This window comes from Thermobia domestica, chromosome 3, assembly GCF_964235325.1.
Source record: "Thermobia domestica chromosome 3, izTheDome1.hap1.1, whole genome shotgun sequence".
NCBI lineage: Eukaryota > Metazoa > Arthropoda > Insecta > Zygentoma > Lepismatidae > Thermobia > Thermobia domestica.
Window position 1 is genome coordinate 148,122,784 of NC_137456.1, and position 17,130 is coordinate 148,139,913.

Sequence of the window (17,130 nt, forward strand, 5' to 3'; positions counted from 1 at the left end):
TCCAAAATTTGTAATTATTATACACAATTCATCATGTCCGTTATGATACCTTCACAGTTCTACGACGTGCACATTATAAACTTAACTGTCGACAGCTATATCGAATGGTATAATAGAATCTTAATAATAGGTACAGGGATCTCAACTCGATCAATCTACATGAACGTGAAAAAGAGGAGTCGGCTATGTATTCATGACTCGCTCTGTATTAGCGATTTGGAATGGAATGGAAGAATTATAATTTTCAGAAAAAAATCAATATATTAGATTCAGGTATTAAAATAATTTATTACACAGTTCTACATAATGTTGATATAATTACATTAATTATGTTTAAAAAAGAATAGAAAACTAAAATGTGAGTTTCACAAAATTTCGTGGTTGTAGTTTGTTGACTCGAAGGTCATTGATCTATGTTTACACAGCGTTCATTATAAAATAGTTGCCCTTCCCGACGCTGACAAGAAGGAATACACGGCTTAAATGAATTCGAAACATCATCTTCCATTGACGAATTATTTTTGGTTTTACATATCGGCAGAAAAGGAGAGTCGCATTCGTTGACCGCCAGACCACTGCTCTCAGGACATTTTATATCTAAAACGAAATGTTTCTCAGCAAAAATTAAAATGTATTATCTTACTATATAATGTAATTACATTAAATTAGAGGAAGAAGTGCTCTGAGGTACAATAGTATAAAATTTTGTTAATATTATCGTTCAAACACATTATGACTGTCCACAAAGAAAATAAAAAGGTTTTGAAATGTGAGTTTGTGCTTGAAATAACAAACAGAAGTTCTGATGTGTAAGGTGTCCATCATAGAGCGTTAGGTGGTAGGTGGTAGGTTAACTGGGAACATTCTTCTCGAGAATATCTTGTCTTATGCACTACATTTCCAAGCGAATTAAATACTGTGTAATGCGAACATTTAATGTTTATAAATAAAAATTAAAGTGCCTATGTTTCTGCCCTAATAACTCTTGAACCATCCGACCAAATTCGATCAAATTTTGAACCTAGATGAGATTCGGGCCTAGAATGGATTGTATTATGTCATTTTGAAGGTGCAATTTAGGGGAGGGAAATATATATATGATCAAAAATGAACGATATTAATTCCAAATCGGTAGTTTTCTGGGTCGCTGATATGAACACTGATATCTTCCGTTGCCGTTTAAATTCAAATTCAGCTCTATAAATTGGAGGAAGGGAGAGTACAAAAATGATAGAAAATTACTGATATTAGTGTCTAATTCATAGTTCTCAGCACAAATGTTTCTAATTTTAACCCAGCAAAGCGGGTAACGGACGCTAGTAGTACGAATAGCCAATAATGCATAACACAATAGACAACCTCTGGAATAAAAGCTAGTAAATAAAACCATAAAGAGCCTATAAAGTATAACAGTAACCTTTAATGATACATAGCACGACAAACAAATCACGATGTATAAGAATCACGTCTAATGATAACAGCATAAATAGCTTATTTATGAGTGCTATACATATATAAGAGTGAATGTGACTTTTTGTGTGTGTACTCAGTATACAATTACTAATGAACCAATTAAAATTATACCATGATTATTATATAAATTACTAATGAACCATGATTATTAATCTTAGACCTCCTAAAGATCTTGCAATATTATATTGATAATTTTAGGCATGGAGATTAGGGGTAAAGCAGGAAATGACATGTCAAAATAATTAAAAAATAGCGGATATTACTGTTCAATCCATATTTTACGAGGTCATTGAGATGAATAGTGACAACTCGATGTCCAGGTTGTTTAAGTTCAAATTCATCCCCCATTAATATGGGGACTAAAATGGGTGAGTAGTGAGGATGGCATGTAAAACTAGGCTAGAACGACTGTTGTTAATTTCCAATGCATAGTGCTTGGAGTCTCTGACTGATAGTGAGATCAATAGTGACATGCAAGACGCCGTTTAAGTGCAAGTTCAGGCCCCATATGCATAGAAGATGAAAAGGGGTGGCATAGCGGACTTTTGTCATTTCACTTTCATTGAAATTTGTATTCTGAGGGATGAGGATTTCAAATGTTTGTATAACCCTTCACGTATTCTCCCGTAAGAGAAAGGGGCATTTCAGCTAATATAATGCGCAACTTTCACTCCTTGTTTGGGCCATTTGAATTTATGATCAGCAACATAATGTTCCAAATATTTCTGGTTTCTTTCTCTTTCTGATGCGATCAATTCAGTATTTATTGCTTAATCAGAGAGGAGATTCCTCTATGATGAGAGGCACCGTTTTCTTTATAGTTATGTATAACCCTGTAACACATATCTCAACACACAAATTAATTTAAACCAAACAACTACAGAATACGAATCGACTAATATGTAAGCAAACATGAAAGCATCACACCCCTAAAATTAGATATTCGCTAACACAAGTTTGAACTAATTAGTCTAATTTAGATTATTTGATTAGATTGTTTTGAATAATCCAATTGTTCTAACATTTCACGAGATACCGTATTTTACTTACATTCATGGAAATCAATGTGTTACGAGATTTTACTTAAACTTATAGAAATTTTCTCTATAGACCTCAGTCCTTACTCCATTGACAGCTTTACCCTATGTCTTTTAAGTTATGTGCAGCCAGTTGTAGGGAAGCTCGCAACAATTTAACTGTTAAAAGAATTACACTCCGTGATTCATCAGCCTGATTTTTAGAAGTAAAGTAATATGATATAGGGGTTAGACAAAAAAAAAATCTAAAGCGTTTGCTAAAGTATAAAAATCATACCTAGTATGATGTGGGGACTTCTTTTGCGTCCAAACCAGCGGAATGGACGTATACAGCTCACGATTCGTGGTGTGTAAAATTCTGTACCATCGTTCCTCCAAAATATGCTCCAGTTCCTGAATGGATGCCGGTAGAGAGTAATGAGACCGAACACACCTTTTAAACTCAGACCACAATGGCTCAATGATGTTCAGATCTGGTGATTGTAGGAAAAAGGGGAGGTATAATAGCTCTTGGTCATGCTCCTCAAACCATGATTTCACCGTCTTTGAAGCGCGACAGGGTGCCAAATCATCTTGGTAGATGCCATCACCTTCAGGGAACAAATTTGGGCCATGGGTAGAACCTGGTCTCCCAAAATGGCCTCATACGCCTTAGTATTCATCATTCCATGCAGGGCTATGATGGGATCTGTAGAAAACCACGATATCACTGAATATAGTGTAACAGAATACACCCCATGCTTTACGGTTGGGAGCAGACAATATGTATTATAGGAATACGACGGTGTTCTCCATACGTAAACACGACCGGTTGTTGCAAACAAGGTCAAGGTCGATTCATCGGATCACTGCTGATGAGTCCACGCCTTGTGTTCCTTGCACTAGTGCATACGACTCTTCGCATTTACTGTTGTGACCAGGGGTTTGGCGATAGCGGCCCTGCCATGAATTTTCATTTTAAGAAGTTCCCGTCGCACTGTTTTCGATGACACCGATTTCTGTAGGCATGAATTGAGTTCAGACGTAATTTTCATTGCAGCCATAATCTTTTTAGCTGCTACAATCCGTATTAATGCCCGCCGGTCCCTATCTGACCAGATTGTCTTTCAACCACTTTGCAGACCTCGTTTGCCCACGAATTGTGTATGAACTCGTGACATTGGACACAGTACCTTTCGATACCCGCACAATGTTTACCACTGTTGTCACTGAAGCTCCAACCATACGGGCACCAACGATCACGCCTCTTTGGAAGTCTGTCAGGTCGCTCATTTTACCGCGCCACTTTCACACCACCTCACTCACAGGTGAACTGGTTACTGGTGACGGAATGGTAACGTCTACATGACACATAAAAACAAAACAACGATCGTCAACTCGTTGTACAGCACGTGTTGTACAGCGGAGGGCCAAACTTACGTGTTCTGTATGAAGTGTTTTTATATTTTCTTGTCATGCCCATGTTTTTGTCATTTGTATCTATCTCTTGCTGCTATAACGAAAGTTTGAGGACTAACTGGACTTATCATCATCATCATAGATATTCTATCATTATTGGTTGGGCACTTTCAGCAACTAAGAAGTTACCGTGCCTCATGGTCTTCGGGTAACATTTTCCCTTCACGTACATTTTTCTCTTTTGACAGCGGTCTTCTTCGTCTCTCTCTCTTTCTTGCCAGCATAACCTCTGTCACGTCCCTCTTGATTCAATCCCTTCTTACAAAGTTCCAACCAGTTTCTCTTCCTCTTTTCAGTAATATTGAGCATTGTTCTTTTCTCCTCAACTTTTTGTAACACCCTCTCATTTATTTTCTGTTTGACCCAGCTAATTTTCCCTATTTTTCTCTATACAAACTTTCGAAAGCTTTCAGTTGTTTTCCATCACTCTTGTGTAGTGTCCTCGTTCCACCCGCATACAATACAATACTCCAATGAAGCACTTTACGAATCTTTCTCTCAACTCTTTCTTCAAGGTCGCACAAAATAGTTTTGTTTTCTCCTCCGAAAGGTTTCTCCGCACTTCAAATCACTATTAATAATACTACCAGGGTGTCGAAAACTAGTATCCTTCCCTTCTATATTTGACACCGACCCCTTCGTTTCCAATCACTGTGGTTTCTGTCTTAACATTTATTTTCACCTTATATTCTAGAAAGCCCTTGCTCATGTTTTCTAACATTTTATTAATTTCTTTTTGCAGATTCCGCAACAAGCGCTATATCATTTGTAAACCGTATACACTTGATCATCCTACTTGCTACCGAAATGCGGTCTTCATAATGTAGGTTTATTTTCACTATTTCTTCTAGATAAATATATAAAGATAATACGTGTAAGGAAATTATGGAAAGATGTATGGAATAACATAATATTCATATTAGGGAGGAACGTATACAATACAATTTTATTAAAGTTTATAAAAACATATTTCATTTGGTGCTGCCTGATTGCGATTTTCGAAGACAAATATTTTTACATAAAGATTTTTTTACATGGAGTGTACACGAATTCTGATAAATAATTTTAACCTTTGGAGGAAACTTATACGCATGCACAATAATTAAAAGTCTGTGCGCATGCGCAGACTTATATATGTAAAAATAGGAAAATTGCTTAAATAGTATAGTATTCGTGAAGATGTGTAGCAGACGAGTATTTGCTTGTGCATACATTTCCCCGAGAGAAAGACAGATCAAACGCGAAAATCATAAGAATATTACTTCTCAACATCCATATGATCTCGATATTCCTGAAGAAGAACAAGATAAAGTGAAAATATTATATACTATGCAGGAAATAGCTGAATCGTTTAGAAAATTTTTATCGATATAGAGATGAAATCCGTTTTGTAAAATTGTATCCTAATTCACATGTTGAAATCCCAGAAGAAGACTATGTGAATTGTAAGTGCAATCGTTTTAAAATAAGGGAGTTGTGTGTGAAAGAACTTTTCCAGAATTATAAACTGAGTTAACATTTACTTTCCATCCCTGTGACTTATGGATTTCATACGAAAATCTTCATAAATGTTGTTATTATTTAATATTAGTTTTTAAATAAACTGTGTGGGAATTTGTAATTAAGAAGAAAACTCGTGACAAAGTGTTTGAACTTTACTTAAACAACCACTTTAATTTTTTGGATAAAGATTACAGAAGAAAAAACGCTTTTAAATAGATTTAATTTATCATATGAATCACTTTCATTTTCAGATTCTTATATTTGTGATCTGGTTGAACTGTTTTTAAAGGAAGATAAAAATGTGTATGGAAAACAACAAATGTATGTATGATTGTATTTCTTGTTCTCTGAATCAACAGTGTGTGTTGGATGTATTTCAAGATGGAAACCACAACATAGACTTTTGTGTTAAAGTTGTTTTGCAAATCGTAGTATTTTAGATGAACATGAATGTATCACTTTAGAGTATGAAGTGTTTTGCTATAACGCATTCCGTGCTATGGTACAGCTAGAAACATTTGATGAGCTGTATGGAATCTTTTCATCATATAATGATACTGAAATAGACGACTGGACTTTTACTTATGCTTTATATATTTTATTAAACAAGGAATACATTCAATTAATTACAGAGTACTTCTTGGAAAATGATTTCTTTTACTTTATTTAATTTGTTTGTGTTAGTGAATCATGTAAAATTGAATGAATATAAATGTAAAATAAAAGTTATAAATTGTAAATACAGTAAATTTTATATTGTATAATGCTTACGGGAATTTCAGACTTGGAGAATTTTTATGATAAAATCGCTTACATTTGAGTAAATTCAAAATTGCAAAATTAAAATATAACATTGTATATCTCTTCACATTAGATAAAGTTACTTTATTAGAATTTTATTCATGATATATGGAATCACTTTCAGCTTATCTATAAAGGATTCTTAATTTTATATTATCTGAAAATTTTTTGTAAATAAAATATTAAGCGGTTAAAAGTATTTTTGTTAATTTTCTTTCTTAAAATTATTGTACCCTCGTTTCTTTAAAAATTTGATTTTCTATTTTCAAATATAATCTCGTACTAGGCTGGACTTAGTTTCTAATCTGGTACACAGATTCTCTTAGTTCCTAATCTCGTACTCAGATCCAGTTAGTTTGTAATCTCGTACTCATGTCCTTTGAAAATTAATGTGAAAATATCTTCTCGAAAGTAATTAGTATAAGTAATATTACGAAGAGTTGTTATTATATTAAATTGAAACAAACACAAGCTGATTTGATGAACATTATATCACTTATAAAATATGTTGCAAAACTTTCAGCGAATCATAACGTTGTTACTTGCTTTAGAGAAAAAACTTTGCAATATACTAGATATAAATGAAATCTTTAAGCTTTAGGTCCCACTGTTATTCCGGTTAGGCTAAAGGGGACGATAATGATGAGAGATGAGTAAATCGTGGAATGAAAAAACTGGGAGGAAACGAGTAAACCCACGAGCACGGTGTTTGTTCACAACGAAGTACACACGATGCGAGCTGGGATCGAACCAGGGACCCCAAGCACCGGATGCGATCGCTCTACCACTGAGCCACAGTTCCCGTTTACAATATTAAGTAAATATGTACCAATATTAGTTTGTTCGCTTCCTATGGAAACTCTGCTTACTTTTCTTAACAGATCACCCTTAAAGTTTGATTATTGGTACGACCAATTTTAAAGAAATCTACCAGGAACTATGTTCCAAAAATACTAATTATGTTACGGATTGCTTCCTTAAGAAGCCCTGCTTTCGTATTCTCTCGTTTCCTTGAAAACTCGTTTTTAAAATTTGATTCCGAACTTACAAATAGTTCGTTTCCTGTAGAACTTGTAGATAATTTGATTCTTATAGAAGCTCGTAAGAACACTCGATGAATGTGGTTATTTTAATTGGTTCGCTTCCATATGAAGCTCAGCTTATTTCTCGTGTCTTTTTGACCTTTCGTAATAGTTTATTCGATGAACGATCTAAGATTGTAATCGTACCAAAAAGGCTCTTTATTAATTTTTATTAGATAGTATGCATAACACACTCCATTGAATGCCTACGCTGTGATTATTTTAATTATTTGCACAATCGCTTCGATAAAGAGCGCTGAAAGAGACATAGTAGCGTTAAATAATTGTCACGTGCACTCCTAAGAGCAAACTTCATTTGGGAAAGAAGAAAATTTGTTACAGAAACTCAGCATACCTATTCTTTCGTTTTTTATAGAAACTCGTTCTTAAAAAGTGCAAACTATTAAATAATTTCATTTATAAAATTCGGGTTATTTTTTAACAGAACAATCGTAGAGTGTGAATATTTTTATTGGTTTGTTTGCTGCGGAATGCTTACTTTTCTACACAGAAAACTCCTACTGTGATAATCTTTAAATAGTTGTTAAACAAACTAGTTTTTAAGTTCGATTGTAAAAATAATTCAAGTTTTAAAATTACTTATATTTTGAAAATTGTGTTCTTTCAAGAACAACAGTTTTTCAGTATGCTACTTTGTTCTAGACAACTTTTATCTTAGTTAAACAGAAATTGTACGTACGTATACCATATTATTTTTTCTTGCCGTAAGTGAATACAGAAAGTAAGCAACACACCAGAGTAAAGTTTGAAAAGAATTTCTTGTCAGCTAGTACCAAAAAGGAACTCTAATATAAAAGAAAAGTCTTAAAAAATAGGTCAATCCTATTGAAGTTAGAGAAAAATATTTCCTGATGGCACGGTAAGGAAGCAAAGGAATTGCAAGGTAAAAAAATTAACACCATGATGAAAGTAATAAAAAAATTCAGCAGGGAAATTACATTTATGTTGATGTGAAAAGAGGAAAACTTTGCTATCGATAAGGGAGCAAATGAAGAAATACTGTAGAAAATCAACATTCATGTTGTCGTCAAAGGAAATAAAAACTTTTTAAAGAATTCTTAGTTCAAAGAATGGTCTTAAGAATACTGTAGTAAAGAGCAAAGTAAAAATGCCTTTTATAAAACAATAAGAGAAAGAAAGCAAAAATGAATTGCAAGGTAGAAGGAATATTAAGACAGTGTTCTAAGTAATCAAATAAATACCGCAAACAAACAATATTCTTGTTTGCGTCAAAGAAAACAGAAACTTTGAAAAGAATTTCCTATCGGTAAAAATGAAAGAAATGTTAAAAGGAAAGGAGAGGAATTTAAAACCACGTCGCTCCTGTGAGAGAAATTTAATGTTAGACAGCTCTAGTGAGAGAGGAATTTAAAGTTAGACCACTCCAGTGGGAAAGGGATAGTGATGCCGCCTGCAGTGAGGGAGAAATTTAAAATCATTCCGCTCGTGGTAAAGGAACTCAGTCATATTGCCTGAAGTAAAATTATAAGGGAAGAAAAGTGAACATGTCCATCTGGACATCAGTAAAAAGAATGCTAAAATAGTATGCTAGAATCGTCATACGAACTGTTGAAAATTGGAGAAACCAAAAAGGAAGAAAAAGGAAAATAAACATGTCCATCTTGACATCAGTAATAAAAATACTAAGATAGTGTACTTAAAATCACCATAGGAAATCCAGAAAAGTAGAAAAAGAAAAATGTAGAAAAACAATGTGAACACGTTCATCTGGACATCAGTAGTAAGAATATTAAAATAGTATGCTGAAAATCATCATAGGAAACCCAGAAAATTGGAGAAAATGTTCTAATCTTGGTAATCGATGAATTTTAATACTGTCGGGGAAAGTTAACATTTTATTTTATCGGACAAGGACAACGATACTTCCGTCAACATTTTATTCCGCGTTGCCGTAAAGCATTTACATGGATTATTGAATCTGCATCATAAGTCAAATAATCATTTTCAATATATGTACTACATATGTATAACGTATGTAAGATGGGAAATTTTTACATTTACTAAGTTTTAGCCACTAAGTATACCGTCCACGGCACATGTTGCCTATACAACGCATATACTAACTACTAGCCCCCATATATGCTAAGCACAGTACGGCACATGTTTTACTTAGAATATTGTACTATGTTGCATATTACGTAACAACATCCGTTTAGTACTCGCTATACATTCATATGCACTAATGTATACTCTCTATAACATAACCTCGCTTGCCGGTTATGTTGTGTTATTCTATAAGCTTCTTAAAACAGTAATGTATGCTATATGCAAGATAACAATCAATTACTACCCGTTGTGCGTCTGTTTTTCTATTCTATATGTACTAGTGTACGCTCTGTATAACATAACCTCGCTTGTAGTTCAGGCTATGTTAAAACAGTAATGTATGCTATGTACAAAATAACATGGCTTCCCGTTGATAATGTGTCATTTATGCAGAAAAGCAGAGAATATCTACAATACTGAGCACAACCATTATTTTTTCAATCAACGCCATCTGTTTTCCAATACTCGAACCTTCATTAGTGTCACGTCAAATTCCCGCGCGCTTTTAATGCTACGTGCCACACGCATACTGGCCGCTAGGCGACTACGGTTATTTCGCCCCTTGCTGGGCCTAGGCTATAAACGGATGCTCGGAAAAATGGCAGGCAAAACGGTTTCACATTAACATATGCTTGTTATGAAATAACACGCTCTATTTCCTTCTTGTACACAAATAATTGTATTCCACATGTCTTAATCCTGTAATCAGTATACTGTGTCTAGTGACTTTCAAATGTTTCCCGAAAGTAGCCGGCAGTAGGTAAGTTAAAACTTTATAACACTTATAAACATCAGTATATGTATGAAATGTGCAAAATATAAATGAAAACGTTTACATTACCGTACACATGACCTATTTATAATTTCCGTTTATTATCTTCTCATAACATTGATATAACCTTTTTTAAAAAAAATTTGAGGACATTCTGTCACAATTCTACTGATATGTACGATTTTTTAAAATTTTGACCACATTTAGTTAAAATTCTACACATATGCGTTATTTATGATTTTGATGTTATTATTTCATAATTCTAATCATATATATTATTATTATTAGTTGGTACTAGTGATATCATTGGTAAATAGAGAAATTAACAGGATATAAATTGTAAATTCAAATATTTTTTTTTTTACCAGTTAAATTGTTATAAAGTATGTTCCGTATACACTTTAAATATTAGGTGAACTGCCTTCACTTCTGCTCATTTTATACGGAAAAGAAAATTTCCACTTTGGAATCTTTTATCATGTTACTTTTGCTCTTTCTATTCGTATTTCATATACGTAGACCCCATTAGGGCTATATGTCAGTTGTGTCCCAATATTTACTATAGAGTATTTAATATACAAATATGCTCCTCTCTATCAAACTAATGGAATAATAGCATGACTTACTTCCTTCATATCAGTCAACTGATTAATGAACTTGTACAGAGACATGTTAGCAACAAGAAAAACTAAGCTCAGTATAGTTTATTTCAAACACTAAGTTATATCTCCAAACAGAACTGTTTTAACACTTGTAAAAATATTCTAATGATCTACCTTAAGAAGCAAACATTATATCATACAGCTATCCTTACCTAGAATATAGGAAAATCGTCTATACTTCTAGTTCTTCTAGGTATTTACCCTTGTAAAATACTATAAAAAAAGTAACCCTACAATGCATTGAGGACACTTTCACTTATCTCTCTCTCTCTCTCTTGCTCTTATTTACACTGAGAGCCTACTTTTTTGTGATCTCATAAAATAATCTTGTCCTAAACACGGTTACAGTCTTCAATATGATAATCTCAATGCACATGGCGCTTTCATTCTCTTCTTTGTAACAGGTTCGTATCCATCGGGGGGCCCACTATGCCCCTAAAATTTTCACGGTATGCTTCCAAATTAACTACAATATGGTTGGATTGCCGACATTTTTTGAGACGGCTACCGGTCCGGTGTGACACCCAAGAGTTACAAATGAAATCAGACTTCATGTTCAACTGTAGCTGACGATTCTTGTAATTTCGCTATTATTATTACGTAATGTTAATCCGAAATAAAAATAATCTCTAACACAGTTTATCTTATTCTTTTACCACACTAATTTTCTATTATTAATATATATCACTGATCACGAAACAATGGTATTAAAATTAACTAACTCTATTGTTATGGAACACAGAGGTTCACAAATATTCTGTACTAACTTCTATTCTACGTCATTCTACACTTTTATACGTATTTCTGCGAAATCCAACTACGATTAGGTCTTTTTCACGAAGCTACCTAATCAGTATATATGTTATGTTATATAGTTTTCCATTTCCTATTCTTCTGCCTATATTTCATAACAACAGTCATGATTTTAAGCTTGAAGTTCCTCGACAGAATTAGTGACAAGATTGTTATCAACTGAATAATAACTCAAGTTTTCTGCTTTTAGTCTACGTTTACGTTCTTCGTGCATATGATTTTGCTCTGTTCTTGACATTTCAAAATATCCACTTTATCAAAATTACGTATTATTCGATATTTTAACGTCTGCATAATTTTCCATGTAGTGTTAGAAAAGATACCATATAAAGTTTTAATCGAAAATAAGTTCATAATCTTTTCTAAAGGAAATAGGCAAACTACCTTTCTATTCGTTACTAACGACACTTTAAGATATTTTAATTGAAAACTTTTATTTTGGTATTCCAACAGACATATGTTAAGCTTAAAAGATTTATTTATTTAACTCAATCCTATTAACTTCTTCACAATGCTACTTTTAGACCACAAGTAACTTTTGCTCTATTTTATTTCGGTATTGCTTATCTTTCAATGCAATGGCGCAGTGAATCAGTGGTACAGCGGTTACTTGTGCTAGTTGAGGTCCCTCATTTAATTTCAAACACGATCACTCTCTGATACAGTGCTCCCTTGTGATCCATCATTCATACCCCACGAAAGTAAGTTTCCGTATATTTTCTTCGGGGTTCCTCTCAGTTTTCAGTTTTGTTCCTCTTCTTCCCCTTTCACATAAAGCGAACCATTATAAAAAGCCAAAGCCTCTGTACGAAACGCTAAAATATTTTGTTTTCTTTCAATCCTACATCAAATAAGTATTAGTACTAGTACTACTACATGGATCCAACGTAACTTATTCCATAACATGTAAGTCTACCCCAATCGTTTTCCATGGATAATATACTCTCTCCCTCCGTCGAAAGCTATCTTCATAAAAGACTTAAGCAAACTGCAGAAATATTATAATTTGCCAATAATGTAGTTGTCAATACATCTTAAATTTATTATAGAATCACATTCCTTCACTGTCAAGATATTTGTGAAAAAATGACTTGAATACTGTCAACACAGTATACTGAATTTTCTGATAATCAACAGTACAGGATACCATTTCCAAAATATTCAGTTACATATCATTGTACTTGTACGCTAAGACAGACACACGATCAACGCTCTGTGTTAACCTAGCTTTATGAAATTTAGTGATTCCTAAGCTTACTTCACAATGCTAAGTAAAAATCAAGCTAAAATTAATTTCAACGGTTATAGTATTCTTAACTGTTATAGTATTTTAACAGACATGGATTTCAACAGTACGTTCTTTTATCCATGAATTTGCTCCTTGTAATTTCAAGCATAGGCTATAGCAATGGATAAGTCTCAAGAACAAAATACTTACCTTTATTTTTAGAACACAACAACTCATGTATCAGGAACCGAGATATTTTTACATAATTACTAAATAAAAGGAGAAAAAGCTTCACATTAAATATTAAGGTCCCTGTGCGGTATGCTTGAGTTTCAGCTTGCACTAACCATACAAACTCCGTGTATGTGACTTTTATTGTTATCATTATTTAAATAAATCCGTTTTCTTTACCGAAAAAAGCTTATTTGTGAAAACGACAAGGCTACAATTTTTTTTCTAATAACGCAACAAGTGTGATACGACAGCTTGTGTTCCACATACTTTATCTAGAAAGAACTATTTTCTATGCATCATTTCCAATACTAGGTGAATCCCTAAAATTACAGTGAAGCTCTACAATTTCACTGCAGTTGTAATTTAAACGCGTTAGCAATCAGCTTGTTCTCTATCTCGACTCTCCCTTTCCTAAGAATTTCAACCTTCACACATATAAATTATCAATTGACATATACTCTGTAAAAATAGGTGAAGGTCCTTTCAATCCTTTTTTCTCATGAATCTCAACACGCAGGTGTACAGTTCAACCCTATAACGAAAAAAGTTAGTTCTCTAATTCGACTCCCCTTTTTTCTAAGAATTTCGACGTTCGCACCTATAAATTATCATTTAGAAGACAATTTCCATTCAACAGTTGACATGTACTCAGTAAAAAATGGTCGAACAACCTTCCAAATCATAACAATAACCCTTTATCTTCAATTTACTCCCGTCTCGTCCCCAATGACCTCGTCTCGAACCCTAATTTGCAGAAGAATCAGCTACCATTACGTCATACCACTACTCAACGCCCTGTCCAGAAATGGCTCCTTCCTCAGACGAGACAGCAAAAAACATATGCCAGCTTGCGTTGCATTCTTGTCCGAAGTCAAATCATAGGGACCTATCGACCCAACTTGTAGTGCTTTCAAAGTTGATGGACGTACTGCTGAATGGTTTCTCCATTCACACTGAATTGTAATCCCAGTTGCTCACATGTCTGGCCACTGTTTACCTCCATTGCTGCTTGAAGATCTTCATTTTGTACATGCGTTGGTCTACCAGCACGCGGTGCGTCTTCGAGTGTTTCGTCAGTTTCCTTAAAAATGTTAAACCACCGTGCACCATCCGCGTAGTTACGACACCCTCACCAGAGGCCTGGCATAACATCCGCCCCGCTGCGGAGGCGCTTGACCCGAGTTTGTTCTCGTTCAGCATACTCGACCTTATGACGCTCTGTGGACTTCCCATGTTTACTCTGTCCTTACGTAAGTTCACAGTTGAACCATAGCAAGTAAAAGAGAAAGTGCGAGCTCTTGGTCTATTTCTCATAAGATTAGTATTTTTAGTTTATGCACCCTGCAGCAGAGGGCAGCGTTGTAGATTGAGCGGTATATTGTATCTGCTGGAAGTCCGCCCGGAGAAGTGTTTTGTTGTGCTTATTTAATTATGACTGTGTTTGGTGATTTTCTGTGACAAGTATTGTTTAGTGAAGTGTTTTAATGTAATTAGAGTGTGTTGTGCATACTTTTGACTCGGCCGTAAAAATTAAATTGCCTACGTGTTTCGTTAACTGGTGCAGATGTGGCTACTACAGGTCTGCAGGCTAGCACTTTTTAGACCGCCAAAACACCCATTGTTTTTTTTTCTAAATGGGAGAGAGCTATAACTAGAAAAGACAGAACCTTATCACACAAGAGCTTTGTGTATGACACACATTCTCCAGAGAAGCTTCTGGTGAAAGTTGATACTTTCGTGGTAAATGGTGTACAACCTGAGATACCTAGGCAGAGATGGAAATTAAAGACACGTGGAATTCCACATTTGTTTCGTAATCTTGGAAAATATTTTGCAAAATCAAATCGCCCCCTAAATCTCCAACCAAACGGACAAAAAGCAATCCTAAATCTAAAATTCAAAGCTCAAATTCTCATGCAGACTCTTCAAAATTACGTCACATTCAAGGTCTTGTTATTGACGTAAATATTGTCAATAATGAACATAATTACGGGAATGCATCTAAAACAATCTCGTTTTTAAAGAAAAAGATAAATCATTAGTAACACAATATACTTAGATTGCAGAATAAATTACGTGCATCTAACACAAGAGTTACTGGTCTTAAGGGGAAGCTTACTGAAATGAAATCTAGCACAAAAATATCTGACAGCTTTAGTTTTCTCAGTAAAAAGCAGAAAATGGTCACTGACACAATTCTTTAAAAAATGTCAGTTACAATCAAAAAAAAAAAAAAAAAAAGGAATTAGATACAATGAGGACTTTCTTTTAAACTGCCTACTCTTACACATTAAACCTCCCAAGAGATACAGACTTAGTAAAAATCACGATCTTCCGCCACTTCCATCAGAGACGTACTTAAGAAAACTAGTTAAAGGTCTCAAATGCGCTTATGGTGTTAATAACCATGCTGTAAATGCCATTTCCCAATTTTTAACCGAAAAAATGACGTGGAACGTACTGGTGTTCTAATATTTGATGAGGTAACACTGAGAAGAAGTTCAATTTAACTTAAATTCGTTGAAAGTTGATGGTTTTGTAGATGTGGGGGATTTCAAACCTGATCAGTGTAAAAATCAATTGGCAAATCATGCTTTGATGTTTATGTATGTTCCTTTACTGTATAATTGGGTACAACCTGTCGCTATTTACGCAAGCCGCAATGCCACACCTGTGGAAATTTTTAACTAAAATTTTGATACGAATTATAATTCAATTAGAACAAAAGGGCACCAGGGTCATTGCATTTACATCAGATGGCAGCCAATCCAACAAAAAAGTATTGAAGTACCTGGGAATAAGTGGAGTACGAAAAAAATGTTCGGGACTCTTTACTTCACGAAACGTACCCAAGTAGGCATCTGTGGGCATTTTGAGACGCCGTGCATATAGTAAAATGTATAAGAAATAATTGTCACGCCAATATTGAAGTTTTTTTACAAGAATAGTAAAATTTGCTATCAATTTTATCGACGGTTATATGCAGTCGACGCGTCCTCTGGATTTCATTTTATGAGAGTTTGTCCAAATCTTACCCAAACACATATAAACCCAATTTGTTTCCAGAAAATGAACGTAAATCTCGCCGTTCAACTCTTTAGTAAATCAGTTGCTGACGGAATGAAATTCTTCAGGGACTTACACCTCGAAGGGTTTGAAGGCAGTGAGAGAACCAAAAATTTTACCAGAGATTTGAATTCCCTTATAGATGCTTTAAATTCATCGACACCTTTAAGGGCACTATACAAAGATTCGGAAAGACATGAGACACTGAAGAACTGGAAGACCATCCTCAACAATTATGACAAAACTTTTGCATCTGAAAAAAAAAAAAAACTTTGCAGTCTTTAAAAGTTACTGTGCAGAGTATTTTGGAAGTGCCAGAATATCTATGGAGTATTGGGCTCAAGTACATATTGACAGTAAAGTTCAATCAAGTTCAATCAGTAAAGTGCAATCAAAGACATTTTGGTATCCTACGCTCTTTGAGTTGCGATGACCACCCATCTACAATAGACTTTCCCCATTTACGCATGTTACAATCAATATATGTGCCCTCCAAAATAAGATTGTCGTCCGGAGGAAATTGTGATTACAAATTCTAGTCTCCACTAACATCACTCGCCAATCAAATGCGCTCATTAGCAAGGGCATCTGTGACACACAACAGAAATCTTAAAGAAAGTGTGCAAAACAAAATTAGGTACACAATAGTAATTGACGAACCATTCATACCAGATTGGCAGAAGGAATGTTCCCGATATGAGTGAGAAAGACGTCGCCTAAGAGTGTTTGACATATCACTTGGTTGGATATATGGTGCGTAATACTGAGAAGATAAATTGTGAATCATGCTCCTCATTTCTTTGTAGGACTTCCTCAGATTATTCACTGATTTCAAAGTTAACGTCAATTAATGACCGCAGCTCCATCAAGGACAAAGTTTATCTAGCCTATCCATCTAAAGCTGTGCATAGAG

At 34.4% G+C, this 17,130-nt stretch overlaps 1 protein-coding gene across 1 annotated transcript in view; it reads right to left on the bottom strand.

Annotated features, from left to right (window-relative positions):
• Window positions 1–479: 479 nt before the first annotated feature.
• The window catches only part of LOC145681534 (uncharacterized), an 81,656-nt gene continuing 65,005 nt past the window's right edge, over window positions 480–17,130 (bottom strand). Inside the window, exon 8 of the mRNA XM_081753180.1 lies at window positions 480–597. The gene's annotated coding sequence lies outside the window, so the exon portion shown is untranslated. The remainder of the gene's footprint in view (window positions 598–17,130) is intronic.